Source organism: Chlorocebus sabaeus, chromosome 16 (assembly GCF_047675955.1).
Source record: "Chlorocebus sabaeus isolate Y175 chromosome 16, mChlSab1.0.hap1, whole genome shotgun sequence".
In the NCBI taxonomy this organism is placed as follows: Eukaryota; Metazoa; Chordata; class Mammalia; order Primates; family Cercopithecidae; genus Chlorocebus; species Chlorocebus sabaeus.
In genome coordinates, this window is record NC_132919.1 from 64,041,152 (window position 1) to 64,062,826 (window position 21,675).

At 41.4% G+C, this 21,675-nt stretch overlaps 1 protein-coding gene across 14 annotated transcripts in view; it reads right to left on the bottom strand.

Annotated features, from left to right (window-relative positions):
* Positions 1 to 21,675, bottom strand: part of TLK2 (tousled like kinase 2) — a 139,328-nt gene that overhangs the window by 101,420 nt on the left and 16,233 nt on the right. For 2 of the 14 annotated variants that reach the window (XM_073005146.1, XM_008012203.3), the window contains one exon: positions 4,557 to 4,702. The exons of 11 other annotated variants lie outside the window; for them this stretch is intronic. The gene's annotated coding sequence lies outside the window, so the exon portion shown is untranslated. Of the gene's footprint in view, positions 1 to 4,556; positions 4,703 to 6,925; positions 7,037 to 21,675 lie in introns of all 14 variants that reach the window. One more of the 14 variants, XM_008012204.3, reaches the window with a different exon arrangement.

Here is a 21,675-nt window from a genome sequence, read left to right on the forward strand (position 1 = left end):
CCCATCTCTACTAAAAAATACAAAATTAGCCGGGCATGATGGTGCATGCCTGTAATCCCAGCTACTTGGGAGGCTGAGGCAGGAGAATTGCTTGAACCCGGGAGGCGGAGGTTGCAGTGAGCCAAGACCATGCCATTTGTACTCCAGCCCGGGCAATAAGAGCGAAACTCCACCTCAAAAAAAAAAAAAAAAAAAAAGAGGGGGGGAGTAATGTACAGAAGGTTAATGAGGCCGGGCGTGGTGGCTCAAGCCTGTAATCCCAGCACTTTGGGAGGCCGAGACGGGCAGATCACTAGGTCAGGAGATCGAGACCATCCTGCCTAACACAGTGAAACCCCGTCTCTACTAAAAAATACAAAAAACTAGCCGGGCGAGGTGGCAGGCGCCTGTAGTCTCAGCTACTCGGAGGCTGAGGCAGGAGAATGGCGTAAACCTGGGAGGTGGAGCTTGCAGAGAGCTGAGATTGTGCCACTGCACTCCAGCCTGGGAGACAGAGCAAGACTCCATCTCCAAAAAAAAAAAAAAAAGATGGTTAATGAGCACAAGGAAAGATGTTCAACACATTAGCCTTTAGGGAAATAAAAGTTTAAACCACAATGAGATTTCATTACACACCTATAAGAATGGTTAAAATAAAAAATAGCAACAACACTAAACGCTGTCAAGGATGTGGAGAAACTGAATCACTTACATATATTGCTGGTGAGAATGTAAAAAGGTAAAGCCTTTTTTGTTTGACGGTTTCTTTTAAAACCAAAAATGCCGCCAGGTGCGGTGGCTCACATCTGTAATCCCAGCACTTTGGGAGGCCAAGGCGGGCGGATCATGAGGTCAGGAGATTGAGACCATCCTGGCTAACACAGTGAAACCCCGTCTCTACTAAAAAACAAAAAATTAGCCAGGCGTGGTGGCGGGCGCCTGTAGTCCCAGCTACTCGGGAGGCTGAAGCAGGAGAATGGCGTGAACCCTGGAGGCGGAGCTTGCAGTGAGCTGAGATCGTGCTACTGCACTACAGTCTGGGTGACATAGGAAGACTCCGTCTCAAAAAAAAAAAAAAACACTAAAACTTATCATTTGACCCAGCAATTGCACTCTTGAACATTTATTCCAGAGAAAGAAAAACATGTTGGTGTAAAAACCTCTATAAGAATGTTCATAGTAGCTTTATTCATAATAGCCAAAAACTGGAAACAAACCAAATGTCCTTGTGGAGGCAATGGTTAAGCCAAGTGTACTATATCCACACCATGGAACACTACACAGAAATAAAAAGGAATGGCCTATTTATACATGCAAAATCTTGGAACTTCAAGGAAATTATGCTGAGTGAAAAAAGCCAATCTCAAAAAGCTGTAGGCTGGGTGCAGTGGCTCACACCTGTAATCCTAGCACTTTGGGAGACCAAGGCAGGAAGACTGCTTGAACCCAGGATGTCAAGACCAGCCTGGCCAATATAGTGAGACCCAGTCTCCACAAAAAATTTAAAAATTAGCTAGCGTGGTGGTGTGCACCTGTAGTCCCAGCTGCTCTGGAGGCTGAGACGGGAGGATCTCAGCTTGAACCTAGGAGGCAGAGACCACAGTGAGCTAAGATCGCACCACTGCATTCCAGTCTGAGTGACAGGGAGAGACTCTGTCTCAAAATAAAAGGTTGTGTACTCTGTGACTCCATTTATATATATTACATTCTTGAAATAATGAAATTATACAGGAAAATAGGTTTGTAGTTGTCAAGGATTAAGGTTTCAAAGGAGAGTGGGTGGGTGTGGCTACAAAAGCGTAGCAGGAAAGAGCCTTGTGATGAAGTAGTTCTGCAACTTGACTGCAGTTTTACAACAAGCTACACATGTGATAAAACTGCCTAGAAGTGTAATACACACACACACACACACACACACACAAATGATTCATGTATAACTTCAAATCTGAATTAGTCCTATGGATTGTATCAATGTCAATGTTTTGGTTTTAATAATGTACTAGAATTCTACAGGAGGAGAGATGCAGGGTGCATGAACAGAACCTTCTTACACATTTTGTACAACTCCCTGCCAATCTCTAATTAATTACTCTGAAATAAAAAGATTTTTCTGAAGTGTTTGGGTTTTTATGTATTACTTATTACTGTAAAGTAATATATATTATGTATTACTTATTACTGTAAAGTAATAATAAAAAATAATAAACACTTAGGTAGCATTTGCTAGGGCCAGGTATATCAGGACATTTAATCCTCATAACAACCTGTTATGAGCTGAACTATGTCCTCCCAAAATTCCTATGCTGAAGCCCTAATCTCCAGTACTTTAGTATATTTGGAGATAGAAGCGTAAATCCAATAAAACTGGTATTCTTATAAGAGGACATCAGGACAAAGAGTGAGACAGAGCAAGTGAGCACGCACAGACATGTATGCACACAGAGGGACTACAATATGAGGCCACAGGAAGGAGGCAGACATCTGCAAGCCAAGGAGAAAGGCCTCAGAAGAAACCAAACCTGCTGACACCTTGCTATTGCACTTCTAGCCTCCAGAACTATAAGAAAATAAATTTCTGTTGTTTAAGCCATACACTCTGTGGTATCTGTTACGGCTGCCCTACCTTGTGAGGTAGCTGCTCTTATTACTCACTTACAGATGAGGAAAGCGTAAGAGAAGATCAATAAACTCATTCAAGGTCACACAGCCATTAGGAAGCAAAGTCAAGATCTGAACCAAGGCTATCTGGTTCAAAAAAAGTACTCCTCACCATTAAGCCATACTTAGTCTATAGGTGCTGTTACGACAGAATGCCTGAGACTGGGTAATTTTTTTTGGAGACAGGGTCTCGCTCTGTCACCCAGGCTGGAATGCAGTATTCCAATCCTGGCTCGCTGCAGTCTTGATCTCTGGGCTCAAGCAATCCTCTGGCCTCAGCCTCCCAAGTAGCTGGGATTACAGGCATGCGCCACCACGTCTGGCTAATTTTTGTGTTTTTGTAGAGAGGGGGTTTCACCACTTTGCCCAGGCTGGTCTCGAACTCAGGCTCAAGCACTACGCTCGCCTCCACCTCCCAAAGTGCTGGGATTACAGGCATGAGCCACTGCACCCAGCAGACTGGGTAATTTATGAAAAACAGAAATTTAATTTTTCACAGTTCTGGAGGCTGGGAAGTACAATGTCAAGGCACCAGCAGGTTAGGTGTCTGGTGAGGGTCCAGGCTCTGCTTCCAAGATTGTGCCTTGAACACTGTGTCCTCCAGAGGGAAAGAATTCCTTCATCCTCACAAAGTAGAAGGCAGAAGGGCAAGACGGAATGGATACTGTCCTCACACGGCAAGGTGTAAAAACAGACAAGGTTACGCCATTAAGCCTTTAAAAGGATACCTAGTCCCATTCATGAGAGGAGAAGCTGTCTTTACCTAATCACCTCTTAATACACTGGCAACACCTGAATTTTGGAGGGGGCACATTCAAACCACAGCACTGACTCTAGACATATTAATGAGTTTTTAAACACTGAACATGTCTGACATTCCTAGGATAAACTACTTGAAACAAAACAAAGGAATAATCTGCTGTGGCCATTTGCTAGCATTTTTATTTGAATTTAAACATCTATACATTCATAAATGAGATTAGGTTATACTTCTACTTTTCATGTTTGTCATTTTGCTGTCAGTTGTTTACTTCTATCTTATTATTCAACATGAGAAATATCTGCTTCTTAAAAGGTTAGGAGAGACCAGGAGTGGTGGCTCACATCTATAATCTCAACAATTTGGGAGGCTGAGGAGGGAAGATTACTTGACCCCAAGGGTTCCAGACCATCTTGGGCAGCACAGCAAGATCCCATCTCTACAAAAAATTAGAAAATTGCCTGGGTGTGGTGGCCCATGCCTGTGGTCCCAGCTACTTGGGAGGGCTGAGGTAGGGGAACTGCCTGAGCCCAGGAGGTCAAGGCTGCAGTGAACCATGTTTGTACCACTGCACTCCAGCCTGGGTGACAGAGCAAGATCCTGTCTCAAAAAATAAATAAATAAATAAAATAAAATAAAAGGAGAAACCACCAATACCTACAGAGTGGACTTTTGCCCCCTTAAGGCGGTATGGGGGAGAGGAGGAAGTAGTTTTACAATCACCTCAATTTTTTTCTTGGTTACAGGAGTCTATTCTGGTTTTGGTTTTTTTGTTGTTGTTGCTGAGATGGAGTCTCACTCTATTATTGCCCAGGCTGGAGTACAGTGGTGCAATCTCGGCTCACTGCAACCTCCACCTTCCAGGTTCAAGCGATTCTTGTGCCTCAGCACAAATTTTTGTATTTTTAGTAAAGACAGGGTTTTACCATGTTGCCCAGGCTGGTCTCAAGCTCCTGACTCAGCTGGATCCGCCTGCCCTCGGCCTTCCAAAGTGCTGCGATTACAGGCATGAGCCACCGCGCCCAGCCCCTGTTCTGATTTTTATGTCTTATTTCGTCAGTACTAATTCCTAGTGTCTTTGAAATTATTTATTCATTGAGACTTTCATATAACTAACAACATTCACTTCCAGTATTTTCTTTTTGTAAGTCCTCAGTACCTTTTGTTATATCCGATGTACTCTCCTTCATTTTGCCTTTTGTTTCCTAATTTTCCAACTCTTGATTATTTCCCATTCTTCTGTTTTGCAATGTATTTATTTCTTCTTGCATATTTATTGTTTTTTCCTCCTCTTTTCTAGATCTCCTAAAACCATAAATTGAATGGTAAATTCATACTCTGGTACATTAAATGCTTCTTTGTCCATATTATTTAAGTTTGACTATGTGGCATTTTATCTTATTTTCTTAGTAAAATAATCTGTTACTTGTCATTTTGCTATATAATAGCTATCTGGGAGAATGCTTACTAATATCCATGTCACTTGGGAGGGAAAATTATCCTTTAAAAGAGCCACCCACAGACTCAAAAAAAAAAAAAAAAAAACTAGCAAATTTTTTACATTAACTAGTCTGATATGTTAAATCAAAACTAATTTTGATAAGATCTCTCCATAAAAGCTCTACTGTTTATGACTGCCTCCCCCGTCTCCTTCTGATAATTTTCTAAGTAAAAAAATCAAATAGTTTAGAAGACGAACAAGAGTCAAGTTTCTTGTTTTTACAAGAGTACAGTTTGCAAAAATAAAGTAAAACATGTTTCTAATATACTTAAAATGTACTTTTTTTTTCAGAGGGGGATCTTAAAAAATACTTTAGTTATAAGCCTAGAGAAAATTCTGTGGATAAATTATAAATCCATGAACACTGAGGTTAAGATGCAAATGTTGACACCAGTCCTTCAGCACCACGAAGGAGGCTCATATAAACTAAGAAAAACTTGTAGAATAGAGGCCAAAGGTTAATCTTTCACTCCTGTAAAAGTTTAAATGTCAACATTTGCTGAGTTTCTAAAGTTTTCATTTCCTCCTTAGACCAAATTGGCAGCTTTCAACTGAGAACAGAAGACAAAAGTTAAGCCTGCCTAGGTATGAAGAAGCACAGCTGCCAACAAAGTCAAACTGCCCCATACTCCAGTAAAGAAGATAATGCCATTTTAAAAACTAAGCGTCTCTATGCCTTTTATTTTAGTCATTAGTAGTACTACCTTTTCACACCATACCAGAGTCAAAATAACAATCAAAATAGTCTGACTCCCAGAGACCTTACAACATTCCTAGAAGTGAAACAGATGTGAAATCTGTTAGGTTGTTTTCTTACTTGATGTGTATAAACAGAAGAGTTCTAGGTCAAGTGAAAAAAGTTTAACCTTTTTTTTTTTTTTTTTTTTTTTTTTTTGAGACGGAGTTTCACTCTTTTTGCCCAGGCTGGAGTGTAAGGGCACGATCTTGGCTCACCGCAACCTCCACCTCCCGGATTCAAGAGATTCTCCTGCCTCAGCCTCCTGAGTAGCTGGGATTACAGGCATGCGCCACCATGCCTGGCTAATTTTGTATTTTTTAGTAGAGACAGGGTTTCTCCATGTTGGCTGGGCTGGTCTTAAACTCCTGACCTCAGGTGATCTGCCCACCTTGGCCTCCCAAAGTGCTGGGATTACAGGCATGAGCCACCGCGCCCGGCGTTGTTTTTTTTTTTTTTTGAGACGGAGTCTTACTCTGTCACCCATGTTGGAGTGCAGTGGCATGATCTCGGCTCACTGCATCCTCCGCCTCCTGGGTTTAAGCAATTCTCCTGCCTCAACCTCCCGAGTAGCTGGGACTACAGGTGCGCACCACCACATCCAGCTAATTTTTTTATATTTTTAGTAGAGATGGGGTTTCACCATATTGGCCAGGCTGGTCTCGAACTCCTGACCTCATGATCTGTCCGCCTTGGCCTCCCAAAGTGCAGGGATTACAGGCATGAGCCACTGTGCCTGGTCAAAAGTTTAACTTTAATCATAAAAATGAGAATCACAGATGCTCAATCAATTCCCAGATTGCAGTTTACAGATCTAGAACCCACTGAATGAAGAGAAGGTCAAGTTTCCATGAGGATGACACTACTACACAGACAAAAATTTCTATGATACCATTAATTTTTCTCCTAGACATCCACAAAAGGACCTATGGCCTCTTATCAGGATGGCTATGTATTGGGGAAAAGGATTATCAACTAGACACTGGCTCTGAACTAGCACTAATTCCAGAAGACCCAACTGTCACTGTGGTCCACCAGTCAGAAGAGGATTTAGTGGAGGGCAGGTGATCAGTGGAGTTTTAGCTCAGGTTCACCTTTCAGTGGGTCCCTGAACCCATGCTGTGGTTATTTCGCGTTTCGGAGTGCGTGATTAAAACAGACAACAACTGGCAAAATCCCCACGTTACTTTCAATCTGGCAGAGAGCACTATACCCTTTTAACTCACAAAAATCATCTTCAACAACACCCCATCTCAAGAAAAAATTTTTAAAAGAACAAAAGAAACCTGACTTATTTCAAAACTGCCGCTGGGCAGTGGCACACTCTGGGAGGCTGAGGCAGGAGGATGGCTTGAGGACAGGAGTTCGAGACCATCGTGGTCAACACAGCAACACCTCATCTCTATTGAAAAATAAAAATAAAATAAAATAAATAAAAATTAATTAATCAATTAAAAAGCCAGGCGAGGTGGCTCACACCTGTAATCCCAGGATTTTGGAAGGCTGAAGCAGGAGGATTGCTTGAGGCCAGGAGTTTGAGACCAACCTGGGCAACATCGCAAAACCCCACCTTTATCAAAAATAAAGAAATTAGCCAGGCATGATGGTGCACATCTCTAGTCCCAGCAACTCAGGAGGTAGAGGTGGGAGGATGGCTTGAGCCTGGAGAGGTTGAGGTTGCGGGGAGCTGAGGTCGTACCACTGCACTCTGGCCTGGGGGACAGAGCCAGAACCTGTCTCCAAAAAAAAAAAAAAAGAGTAGCAAACATGTTTGAGTGGTAGAGATATAATAATGAGGTCAATTTTTTACTTCCATTTAACTTTGACCAAAAATACTGTGATTTTAAATGAATGATTCTGTGTAGTAGTAAACGAACAAAAATATCATCATATACCATCAAGACAAAGTTCTTTGAGACAGTCTTGCTTTGTCGCCCAGGCTGGAGTGCAATGGCATGATCTTGGCTCACTGCAACCTCTGCCTCCCTGTTTCAAGCGATTCTCCTGCCTCAGCCTCCTGAGTAGCTGGGATTACAGGTGGGCGCCACCACGCCCAGCTAATTTTTGTATGTTTGGTACAGACAGGGTTTCACCATGTTGGCCAGGCTGGTCTCAAACTCCTGACCTCAAGTGATCCACCTGCCTCAGCCTCCCTAAGTGCTGGGATTACAGGTGTGACTCACTGCGCCCGGCCAAAAAAAAAAACCCCACTTTTAATAAGTGACAAAACACTGTAAATAAATGTGTTTACAGGATGACTCTTTAAAGAATAATGATCCAAACTAGGTCTGTATGTATCAACATCTATCTGGTAGATCCCAAAATCATCTGCTGAGTGGAAAATGAGCTATTACAGTTCTCATTATTATAAAACTATGCAAACATTCCTTATATAACTGAAAATTAATCATTAAAGAAAAAACAAATCCTAAGAGAAAACAGTATGCTTCCAATACACATAGAAGCACTAGCCATATGCAACTACTATATATTTCATTATGGGGCCTATAATCTATGTTTTTAGCTTTCTCCTTAGGCTAAAAATTTCTCTTTTATCGGTTAAAATACTACAAATTCAGTATTCAAATTACAGACAGAAACTAGAAGCTCTGTACAAAATCCTGTAGCACATTCACAGTAAAGAAAACAAAGAAATAGAAAAATGAGAACAAAAATATAAAAATCAACATAATCTAGATTTAAAATACCCAAGAGGTATGTAACCTTGAAGAAAATTCAGTGACAAGTTTAGGTTTGTGGCTTTTTCTGTTGTGAAGAGACTATTACTTCACATATGAGGAAAAAAAAGAAAAAAAAAATCCGACTGCCATCTCCAGTAGAAACTGTGTAACAAAATCCCTCCTGGAACTGGTATAGTAAGATGCAGGAATCAATATTCCAGTTCTGGCTCTTGACTGTGGCAGACATCACTAAAACAGCCTTCCTTCAAGGCCCAGAAGTTAAGATAGTAACTTTAAGTTTGTATAACCAATGACTACCTCCTACATACACACACATCCTAGCACTGGTTCCAGGTTCTACCTATCTGTCTGGAGAAGACAGTTGGAAGAGTTTTCCACTAAGGCATGGCAATCTCATCTGTGACCTGCCAATTTCAAAAATTACACTACTAACCTATAATCAAATGATGGCAGTACATTTGGTATAACCCACACATAGACTCTCAGCCAGATAACTGTTACCTATGACTCTAAAGTACATATTTCCAAGGCACAGGCTCGTGGCTCCGAGTTAAACTAACTTGCAATTTAAATAGACACAGACTTGGATTAAAGCGTATTGGCTGGGTCCAGAGGCTCACACCTGTAATCCCAGCACTGTGGGAGGTCGAGGCGGGAGGATCACTTGAGCCCAGGAGTTTGAGACCAGCCTGAGCAACATGGCAAAACCCCATTTCCAGAAAAAAATAATAATAATTAGCCAGGCAAGATGGCATGCACCTGTAGTCCCAGCTACTAAGGAGGCTGAGGTAGGTAGATCGATTGAGCCCAAGAGATAGAGGTTGCACTGAGCCTTGATCGCGCCACTGCACTCCAGCCTGGAATTGGTATAATAATAAGATGCAGGAGTCAACATCCCACCCAACATTCTGGGTGACATAGCAAGACTGTGTCGCAAAAAAACATTGAAAACAAAGTGTAGTAAAAGCATTTTTAAAATGGTGTCTCAAAAATAAAAAAAAAAATAAATAAATAGAAAAAAAACTGGTGTCTTGAGCCGTACATGGTGGCTCATGCCTGTAATCCCAACACTTTGGGAGGCTAAGGTGGGAGGACCACTTGAGGCCAGGACTTCAAGACAGCTTGAGCAACGTGGTAAGACCCGGTCTCTACCAAAAAAAAAAAAAAAAGAAAGAAAGAAAAAGCTGGGTATGGTAGTGCATGACCGTAGTCTTCACTTCTTGGAAGGCTGAGTTGTGAGGATCACTTAAGTCCAGGAGTTTGAGGCGACAGTGAGCTATGATCGCACCACTGCACTTTAGTCTGGGCAACACAGCAAGATCCTGCCTCTAAAACAAAATTTTAAAATAAGAAATAAAACTGGCACTTTGACATATCAGCTGTGAGGTATACCGCAAGAAATCCTGACAGTGTTTTTTCTTGTAAGTGACATACTTTTAAAATAAAATCACGGCCAGGCAGAGTGGCTCACACCTGTAATTCCAACACTTGGGGAGGCTGAGTCAAGTGGATCACTTTAGGTCAGGAGCTCAAGACCTGGGCAACACAGCAAAACCCCGTCTCTACTAAGACTTCCAAAATCAGCCAGGCATGATGGCGCACACCTGTAGTCCCAGCTATTTGGGTGGCTAAGGAAGGAGAATCACTTGAATCTGCAAGGCGGAGGTTGCAGTAAGCCAAGATCACGCCACTATACTCCAGCCTGGGCGACAGAGTGAGACTCAGTCTCAAAAATAATAAATAAATAAATATAAAAATAAAAATACAATAGATTCAAAATTAGCACTATAATTTTTTTTTTTTTTTCAGGTAAGGTCTCACGCTTCACCCAGGCTCAGTGCAGTGGTGCGATCACAGCTCGCTGGCAGCCTCAACCTCCCAGGCTCAAGCAATCCTCCCACCTCAGCCCCCAAAGTAGCTGAGACTACAGGTTCATGCCACCATGTCCAGTTTTTTTTTATTTAATTTTTTTGTGGAGGTGGGGTCCTAGGCTGGTCTCAAACTCCTGGGCTCAAGAGATCCACCCACCTCGGCCTCCCAAAGTGCAGAGATTATAGGCATGAGCCACCATGCCCTGCCTAAAAAATTAATCTCATTTACTTGCATTTCCTCTTGACTAGGAACGCATGGGATGGTCCAAGGGTATGACCAACAGAGAACAGCTAGCCCTGACAGTTTAAAGTCAAATAGGTATGGGACTAAATCTCTGAACCACTGTATGAAACTGGGCAAATCACTGAAGTTATATTAGCTCTTCTTGAAATCTGTGGATTTCAAAAGGAAAAACCACCTACCTTATGGATGTTTCAAGGATTAAATAGTACTATATGTTAGGGATGAGGGTAATACAGTGCCTGAAATACAGCTGGTGATCAATGAAGATTATTAGTTACTTCTTTTCCCCTGTATGGGAGTCCTGCATGGACCATCCTTAACATGAAATTTTAACCAACTGACCAGTTTCAACCACCCTGCGAACTACCAAGCATGTACTACAACAAAATAACTTGCCACCCATAGGGGCCAAATTATTCAACAAGTCACAATATTTAAGATATAACTGGCCAGGCACGGTGGCTCACGCCTGTAATCCCAGCACTATGGGAGGCCGAGGAGGGCAGATCACCTGAGGTTAGGAGTTCAAGACCAGCCTGACCAACATGGAGAAACCCCGTCTCTACTAAAAATACAAAAAAAAAAAAAAAAATTAGCCAGGGTGGTGGTGCATGCCTGTAATCCCAGCTACTCAGGAGGCTGAGGCAGGAGAATCGCTCGAACCCAGGAAGTGGAGGTTGTGGTGAGCTGAGATCATGCCACTGCACTCCAGCCTGGGCAACAAGAGCAAAACTCCGTCTCAAAAAAAAAAAAAAAAAAAAAAAAAAAGACAGATAAAAGATATAACCAGGTCAGGTGCGGTGGCTCATGCCTGTAATGCCAGCACTCTGGGAGGCTGAGGTGGGTGGATCACATAAGACCAGGAGTTTAAGAGCAGCCTGGCCAACATGTCGAAACCCCATCTCTACTAAAAACACAAAAGTCAGCTGGACATCGTGGCACGTGCCTATAATCCCAGCTACTAGGGTGGCTGAGGCATGAGAATCACCTGAACCCGGGAGGCAGAGGTTGCAGTGAGCTGAGATCGTGCAACAGCACTCTAGCCTAAGTGACACAGTGAGACCCCGTCTCAAAAAAAAAAAAAAAGATATAACTAAAAAGTAAAAGCTTTGAACCACTCATGTAGATAAAAAATGTTAAGCCAAAGCCAGAAACTGAGGCCCTAAATTTATTTCTCCCTTCAATTTCCATTAGATTATAAATTCTATGAGGGCACGGGTCAATGTTTTTCTTCACTACTATATCCCTAACACAGTATCTACTACATAGATGTTTATAATGACATGCTTATGAACAAATTAATGTTCTTTAATCCTTTGCACCTGAATGCCTTCATCTATGAAAAAACACAAAATAATTTCTTCTGTTCTTGGGGAATGTTTTAACATTGCACATTATTTGATGCTATTATAAACGATTTGCTTTTTTTGTTTGTTTTTATTTCAACTGCCAATTGTTCATTGCTAGTATGAGAAATACAACTAGATCTTGCAAATTGACTTGTATTCTAGCTAAACTTAAATTCTAGTAGCTTTTTTATAGCTTACTTAGGGTTTTCTATGTGCACAATCATGACATCTAAAGAATAAATAGTTTTACTTTGTAATCTGTAAGATTATTCCTTTTACTTGCCTTATTTCATTGGCTAGGACCTTTGGCACATGTTTAATAGAGGTTGTGAAAACAATTATCATTGACTTGTTTGGAGTATAATATAGAAAGCATTCACTCTTTCATCCTAACGATGATGTTACTTATACATTTTTCATAAATGCTTTTCATCAGATTAAAGAAGTTCCCTTCTATTCCTTAGTTAGCTGAGAGCTTTTATCACAGAGATCATTGAAATTTGTCAAATGCTTTTTAGGTAACTATTACAAAACCACTTAGCTTTTCTCCTTTATTCTATTAATATGGTGAATTACAATGACTTCTAACACTAAATCAACTTTGCAACTGGGATAATCCAATTAGTTGTGTTTTTATCCACTGCTAGATTCAATTTTCTAATATCTTGTTAATCATTTCTGCATATATACTGAGGGATACTAAGCTACAGTTTTCTTTTTTCCTAATGTCTTGGTCTGGTTTGGTATCAAGGTAATGCTGACCTCAAAAATGTCTTGTGAAATTTGAAAAAAAAAAAAGAAAAAAAATTGTATTATTTTTCCTTAAACATTTGATAGAATTTACCAATAAAGCCATGTAGGTCTGGATTCTTCTTTTTAGAAAGACTTTGATTATTTGTTTGTGACAGTGATTGTGCCACCGCCTTCCAGCCTCAACCTCCTGGGTTCAGGCAATCCTCCCACCTCAGTCTCTCAAGCAGCTGGGACCACAGGCGTGCACCACCACACCTGGCTAATTTTTATTTATTTATATTTTTTGTAGAGATGAGTCTCGCTATTTGCCCAGGCTGGTCTCAAACTCCTGGGCTCAAGTGATGCTCCTGCCTTGGCCTCCCAAAGTGCTGCGACCACAGCCATGAGTTACCGTGCCTGACCTTGTGGGAAGACTTTTAATCCAATTTCTGTAATAAATATGGGGTTATTCAGATTCGCATTCTTTTTTTTTTTTTCTTTTCCTTCCAGTATTTTTGTGTTTCAGTATTTTTGTATTTTGCTATATTACCCAGGCTGGTCTCAGACTCCCAGACTCAAGTCCACCTTGCCCAACCAGAGTGCTGGGATTACAGGAGTGAGCCACCCGGCCTTGTTTTCTATCTCATTTACTTTAGCTCTCATATTATTTCTCTTCTATTTAGATTTCTCTTTCTATTACGGCAGAATGTTAGGTCACTGATTTTAGACCTTTCTTTTAAAGCTGAAGTTTCCTTCTAAAGCACTGTATTAGCTGTATCCCACAAATTTTGATATACTGTGTTTTCATTTTCATTTAGTTACAAATATTTTCTAGTATCCCACAAATTTTGATATATTGTTTTCATTTTCATTTAGTTATGAATATTTTCTAATTTCTTTTGCGAATTCTTTGACCCAAAGGTTATTTTGAAGTATGTTATTTCACTTTCAAATATTTGGAGATTTTCCAGATATCTTTTTCATTTCTAGTTTAATTCCATTGTACTCAGAGTAGACACTACATTTCAATCCTTTTAAATTTGTTGAAATGTGTTTTGCAGCCCAGCATATGGTCTATTTTGGTAAATGTTCCATGTGCACTTGAAAAGAATGTGGGCAGAGTGTTCTATAAATGTCAATTAAGTATAGTCCATTGAGAGTATTGTCCAAATCTTCTATAACCTTACTGATTTTTTGCCTGCTTGTTCTATCAGTTATTGAGGGAGATGTTATAATTTCCAAATGTAATTGTGGATTTGTCTATTTCTCCTTTCAACTGTCAGTTTTTGCTTCCACTCTGTTACTGGATGCATATACATTTAGGACCGCTGTGTCTTCTCAAAAAATTGATCCTCCTTTCTTGATGAATTGTGCTTTATTACCCCTAGCAATATTTTTCTTGTTCTGAGGTCTCCTTTGTCTAATAAAATCACTCTAGCTTTTTTATACTTAGTGTTTATACTTGGCTTTTTTAGACTTAGTGATACTGTTTATACAGTATCTTTTTCCATTCTTTTAAATATAAAGATATAATTATCCAGATGTGGTGGTACACACTTGTAGTCTTCCCTATTTGGGAGGCTGAGGCGGGAGGATCACTTGAGCCCAGGAGTTTAAGGCTGCAGTAAACTATGATCGTAACTGCAAAGAGCCACTGCACTCCAGCTTGGGCAACATAGGGAGACCCTCACCTCTTTGAAAAATAAAATCACAATAACAAAGGCCCGATCTAGGAAATTCATTGTAATAAAAGGTTTGCTAGTAAAAGCAGGATCCCATTATAGCAAATGGCACTCTAAAAAGTTCTGTAAGAAAGGCCCATAATAAGAATTTTGTTCTAATCTTTTATTTTAGAAATAAAGAAAACTTTGGAGAACTTGGTAAAATAAATTTTTCACAAGAAATAATTCTCTTTTTTTTAGACAGAGTCTCGCTCTGTCACCCAGGCTGGAATGCAGTTGCACGGTCTTAGCTCACTGCAACCTCTGCCTCCCAGGTTCAAGCAATTCTCGTGCCTCAGCCTCCCGAGTAGCTGGGATTACAGGCACATGCCACCATGCCCGGCTAATTTTTTGTATTTTTAGTAGAGACAGGGTTTTACCAGGTTGCCCAGGCTGGTCTCAAACTCCTAGCTCAGGCAATCCGCCCACCTCGGCCTCACAAAGTGCTAGGATTACAGGCGTGAGCCACCTTGCCTGGCCAACAAATAATTCTATACAACAAATGGCTCCTTCAGTTCTCATCCAGAGTATGTAACAATTTTCTCTTTGTTTTCCTTACTAAGTACTATCAGTAGGTAAAAAATAGGCTGGCACGGTGCCTAACACCTGTAATCCCAACGCTCTGGGAAGCTGAGGCGGGCGAATCACTTGAACCAAGGAGTTCGAGACCAGGCTGGGCAACATGGCAAAACACCGCCTTTTTTTTTTTTTTTTTTTTTGTAAGATGGAGTCTTACTCTGTCACCCAGCCTGGAGTGTAGCAACTCAATCTCAGCTCACTGCAACCTCCGCCTCCTGGGTTCAAGCGATTCCTCTATCTCAGCCTCCCGAGTAGCTGGGACAACAAGCGCACGCCAACAAGCCTGGCTAATTTTTGTGTTATTAGTAGACACAGGGTTTCACCGTGGTCACCAGGTTGGTCTCCAACTCCTGACCTCGGGTGATCCACCCGCCTCAGCCTCCCAAAGTGCTGGGATTACAGGCATGAGTCACCACGCCCGGCCAACCTTGTCTTTACGAAAAATACAAAAATTAGCTGGGGACAGTGGCGCATGCCTGCAGTCCCAGCTACTCAGGGAGGCTGAGGTGGGAGGGTCTCTTGAGCCCCTGGAGGTTGAGGCTGCAGAGAGCCAAGACTGTGCCACTGCACTCCAACCTGGGTGACAGAGAGAGAACATGTCTCAAACAAACAAATAAACCAAAGAAAATAGCTGATCAAGAGTTGAGACCTTTTAACTTTTGCTCCAGTATCAAGCAACACATACAGGTCCTACCTCACTTTTCCCCACATGAAATATTCTAATCATCTCTAGAAAAATCCTCTTCTAAAATCAGCTACCAAATAATAATACAGTATTCAAAAAGGGCTTGGCTGGGCCCAGTGGCTCACGCCTGTAATCCCAGCACTTTGGGAGGCCAAGGCGGGTGGAGAACTTGAGGTCAGGAGTTCAAGACCAAAATGGCGAAACCTCTATTAAAAATACAAAAAATTAGCTGGGTGTGGTGGTACACACCTGTAATTACAGCTACTCAGGAGGCTGAGAAAGGAGAACTGCTTGAACCCAGGAGGAAGAGGTTGCAGTGACCTGAGATTGTGCCACTGTACTCCAGCCTGGGCGACAGAGGAAGATTGTCTCAAAAAAAAAAAAAAAAAAAAGATAGGGCTTTATACGACACTATCAACTATGTTTAATTACCTAAATCTTTTAACTTTCTAATTCATTACATGGTGCTACTGCTTTCTCTCCAGGACCTAAAAAACTAGGAATTTTAACTTTTGATAATATGTATATTACAAATTAATTCAGACACTATCAACTATGTTTAATTACCTAAATCTTTTAACTTTCTAATTCATTACATGGTGCTACTGCTTTCTCTCCAGGACCTAAAAAACTAGGAATTTTAACTTTTGATAATATGTATATTACAAATTAATTCCAATATCCCAAAACCTGAAAGCCCTAAGGAATCTGTTATAGTGAACGAAATTTTACTTGCACTAGTACTTGCAGAATTTAATGTGAACCCTCATTTAAACCTATTTTACCCACACAGAATTCAAAAGAAATATGGACATTATCAGGTATAAAGGTTTGTTCTTCATATCTTCAGTTAGTCCAAGAGATAATAATGAGGATCTCTGAATTATTTTTCACTGACACAGTCTAGTTAAAATGTCAGACTGGGCTGGGCACAGTGGCTCACACCTGTAATCCTAGCACTTTGGGAGGCCAAGGTGGGTGGATCACCTGAGGTCAGGAGTTCGAGACTAGCCTGGCCAACGTGGTAAAACCCCGTATCTACTAAAAATACAAAAGATTAGCTGGGCATGGTGGCACGGGACTGTAAACCCAACTACTCAGGAGGCTGAGGCAGGAGAATCACTTGATCCTTGGAGGTGGAGTTTGCAGGAAGCCAAGATCGTGCCACTGCACTCTAGCCTGGGAAACAAGAGCAAAACTCTGTCTCAAAAAAATACAATACCATACCATACCACACCATATCATACCATACCATACCATGCAATACAATACAAATGTCAGATAGACTTGACTTTAGCTCAACTTTTATCAACTCCTAATAGATGAAAGGATTTCAACTGCCTGTAGTAAAACTTACCACAAACTATCTAAAGGTCTGATTAACAAAACTGGAGAAATAAAGTACTGCTTAATAAATTCAGTCTAATAATGGGGGAAAAAGCCTTTTAAAACATGGTCTCAAGAGTGCAAGGAATAACAGTAAAAGGTTGGGAATTAGATTTATTCCAGTCTCTTCCACAATGACTCTCCACACAACATCTCTAATAATTATGTACATAGCTTCTGCTCAAATACTTCCTGTAAGAGAAAAATACTGTGTAGAGAAAAACAAAGCAGTGTGCTTAATTCAGGTCAACTAACTACAAGACAGTGGTTTCTTTAACCTACTATGAGTCACAGAATGTTTTTTTTTTTTCTAAGACAGGGTCTCACTCTAGTACCCAAGTTGAAGTGTAGAAGTGCAAATACAACTCACTCTAGCCTCGACCTCAACCTCGAAGGCTCAGGTGATCCTCCCCCTTCAGCCTCCTGGATATAGGCACATGCCACCATGCCGGCTAATTGCTTTTATTTTTTGTAGAGATGGGGTTTCAGCACTTTGCCCAGACTGGTCTCAAACTCCTGGGCTCAATGGTCCTCCTGCCTCGGCTGCCCAAAGTGCTGGGATTATAGGCATGAGCCACTGTGCCCAGCCAAAGAACTTTTTAAGAATGTAATAAACCATGGACTCTTTCTAAAGACAAATATACATCCATATATATATATATACACACACAAATACTTTACAAATCATTTTACAGAGTTCAAGGACCCTGATGCCTGTCCACCCCTTGCCATATTTGACTATGGGAGACAAATTCCTCCTCTCCATGGAGAAGAATGTGGCTATATCTACTAATATCACAAATGCATATAACCTTGGAAAAAGCAATTTCACTTCTAGGGATTTATCCTGTAAACATAACTGAATGTGTGTTAAATGACATTATGTACAAGATTATTCACTATAGCACTATTTATATCAACAAAACACTGCTGTCCATCTAAGTGTCCATCAACAGGAAACGGTTCAGACATACAATGAAATACAAAGCAGCCTTGAAAAAAAGAACAAAGAAGCTCTATATGTATGAATGTAAAACAATTCCTGGAATATCTTAAGCACGAGAAGCAAAATGCACAATAGTTTATATAATATAGTTGCATTTTTTAAAAATGGAAGGGTTGAATATGTATATGTATTTGCAGACATAGCTCTCAAATATAAGAACCTTAATAACAGTTGTCTCTAGGAAGGAAATCAGGTGGATAAGGGAGAAATGTAGAAGATGTTTCACTGTATATCTGTGAAAGATTCTGAATTTTGTACTATATATTAACTAGTAAAAAATTTTAATTTTTCGGCCAGGCACGATGGCTCACGCCTGTAATCATAGCACTTTGAGAGGCAGAGGTGGGTGGATTGCCTGAGCTCAGGAGTTCGAGACCAAAGCCTGGACAACATGGTGAAACCCCGTCTCTACTAAAATACAAAAAAAAAAAAATTAGCTGAGCATGGCGGCATACACCTGTAATCCCAGCTACTCAGGAGGCTGAGACACGAGAATTGCTTGAACCTGGGAAGGCAGAGGTTGCAGTAAGCCGAGATCATGACATTGCACTCCAGCCTGGGTAACAGAGTAAGACTCTATCTCCAAAATAATAATAATAATAATAATTTTTAATTTTTTTTACCAAATACCTAGACTTCAAGGAACCTACAAGATTAATTCCTTAAAAACAAGCCTCGGCCAGGCGTGGTGGCTCATGCATGTAATCCCATCACTTTGGGAGGCTGAGGTGGGAGGATCACTTGAGCCTGGGAGGCAGAGGTTGCAGTGAACCAAGACTGAGCCACTGCACTCCAGCCTGGGTGCCAGAGTGAGATGCTATCGTTTTTTTAAAAAAAAAAAAAAAAGCCTCTGCCCTAGACTCTAAACTCTTTTGCTAAGCTTCAAATCCAAGCTATCCTGTACTAATCATTCTTTAATTTATTCCTAATAATATTGTATCAAAATTTTTCTGAGGTTTTTTTTTTTTTTTGAGATGCAGTTTCCCTCCCGTTGCCCGGGCTAGAGTGCAATGGTGTGATCTTGGCTCACCACCACCTCATCACGCCTGGCCATGAGGTTGTTCATCTACAGTAATCTTTCCTTTTGCTTTTTTGGCAATAGGGTCTTGCTCTGTCACCCAGGCTGTAGTGCAGTGGTGCAATCTTGGCTCACAGCAACCTCCGCCTCCAGGTTCAAGTGATCCTCCTGCCTCAGACTCCCAGTAGTTAAGGTTACAAGGGCCCACCACCATGCCCATACAAAAAATTTTGTATTTTTTTAGTAGAGACAGGGTTTCACCATGTTGGCCAGGCTGGTCTTAAACTCCTGACCTCCAGTGATTCACCTGCCTTGGTCTCCCAAAGTGCTAGGATGGGAGCTAGCCCCAAAGGCATGAGCCACCACACCCAGTCAATCTACAGTAATCTTAATTCTGCTTTCTGACCAATACATAATGAACAAGTTAATTATACTCCCTTATTCTGGGCTCATAATACCTTCCCATCAGCATATCCATCCTCAGCTATGTGCCATAGGCATCTGAGTCCCTGTTCGTCTGATTATAAATGCCTCAAGACTATACAATGCATCTGGGCCAGGCACAGTGGCTCACGCCTGTAATCCCAGCACTTTGGGAGGCCGAGGCAGGTGAATCACTTGAGATGGGTGGATCACCTGAAGTCAGGAGTTCGAGACCAACCTGGGCAACATGGTGAAAGCCCTTCACTATCAAAAATATTAGCCAGGTGCAGTGGCTTATGCCTGTAATCCCAACACTTTGAGAGGCCAAGGCAGGCAGATCCCTTGAGGCCAGGAGTTCGAGATCAGCCTGGCCAACAAGGTGAAACCCCATCTCTACTGAAAATACAAAAATCAGCCAGGTACAGTGACGCACGCCTGTAGCCCCAGCTACTCAGAAAGCTGAGGCACGAGAATCACCTGAACCTGGGAGGTGGTGGTTGCAGTGCGTCAAGATCATGCCACTGCACTCCAGCCTGGGCAACAGAGCAAGACTCTGTCTCAAACAAACAAACAAATTAGCTTAGGGTGGTGGTGCCTGCCCCTGTAGTCCCATGTACCGGGAGGCTGAAGTGGGAGGATCACTTAGCCCGGGGGGTCGAGACTGCAGTGAACCGTGATAGTGCCACTGCACTCCAGCCTAGGCAACAAAGACCTTGTCTCAAAAAAAAAAAAAAGTATACAGTACATCTGACTGATTTTTAAAAATTCTCCTAACAACCTAAATACAGTATAGATGTATAAAAGTTGGTTGAACTCAACTGCTGCAAAATTTGGACACTAACCTTTTGACACAGGCCGGGCATGGTGGTTCATGCCTGTAATTCCAGTGCTTTGGGAGGCCAAGGCGGGCAGAACACCTGAGGTCAGGAGTTCAAGACCAGCCGGGCCAACATGGTGAAACCCTGTTTCTACTAAAAATACAAAAAACAAGCCAGGTGCGGTGGCTCACACCTGTAATGTCAACACTTTGGGAGGCTGATGCAGGCAGGTCACTTGTGGTCAGAAGTTGGAGACCAGCTTGGCCAAGATGGCGAAACCCTACTTAGTCTCCACTAAAATGCAAAAAATAGCCAGGCGTGGTGGTGAGTCCCTATAGTCCCAGCTACTCGGGAGGCTGAGGTATGTGAATTGCTTCAACCAGGGAGGTGGAGGTTGCAATAACCTGAGATCAAACCATTATACTCCAACCTGGGCAAAGAGTGAGACTCCATCTCAAAAAAAAAAAAAATTTTGATACAGTTATTATATCTCTTTTCCTTCATCTTAACCAGACACAAGCAGGTCAAATGGCTTTTCAAAAGAAATTAACTGAGATGTGTTTTGTTCTAGCTAGTCAATTGTCAATATAATGGAGACTGGATAAGTTAGTTTGACGCTAGTAACTACTGCTAAATTTGAACATTAAATCTGGCTGAAGTTAATAACAGAAGATATCCTGAATTGGAGGATCCTGAGATCAGCTGTACCTTCAGATGATATTTTAATTCCACAATTAATCCTTAGTAGTCCTTTAGAGTCAGGTAGAACAGGAACTAAGTGATCAACAACACTGGCTGCAGTTTATGTACTAAAAGTCACATATATACGTTTTATAGAAGCAAAGTTATCAGTCATACAGCTCACATCCATTAAAACAGATACCAGCACCTTGCAATCTTTACGCAGGCAACATTACCAGTCCTCAAAGGACTGATTATAATACTATTTGAGGCCATACTCTTTTTTTTTTTTTTTTTTTTTTTTGAGACGGTCTCATTCAGTCACCTAGGCTGGAGTGCAATGGCCATCTTGGCTCACTGCTTCCTCCATTCCCTGGGCTGAAGCGATCCAGTGATAAGCATCATCTTTTATTACGACGACAATAAAATCTTGAGATTGTGTTCACTTAATCTGGTTGCAGCTGGTCTTTTGGGAGGGAATAAACTAGGGCCATCAATAAAATTCTCTTTGTAGAAAAAATTTTCTTAAATGAAATAAAATCCAATACTCAATTTTAAAATAAAATTCTAGCTGGGCATGGTGGCTCATGCTTGTAATCCCAGCACTTTGGGAGGCTGAGGCAGGTGGATCACTTGAGGTCAAGAGTTCGAGACCAGTCTGGCCAGCATGGTGAAACCCCATCTCTACTAAAAATACAAAAATTAGCCAGGCGTGACAGCACGAACCTGTAGTCCCAGCTACTTGAGAGGCTGAGACAGGAGAATCGCTTGAACCGACGAGACAGTGGTTACAGTGAGCTGAGATCGTAACCCTGCACTCCAGCCT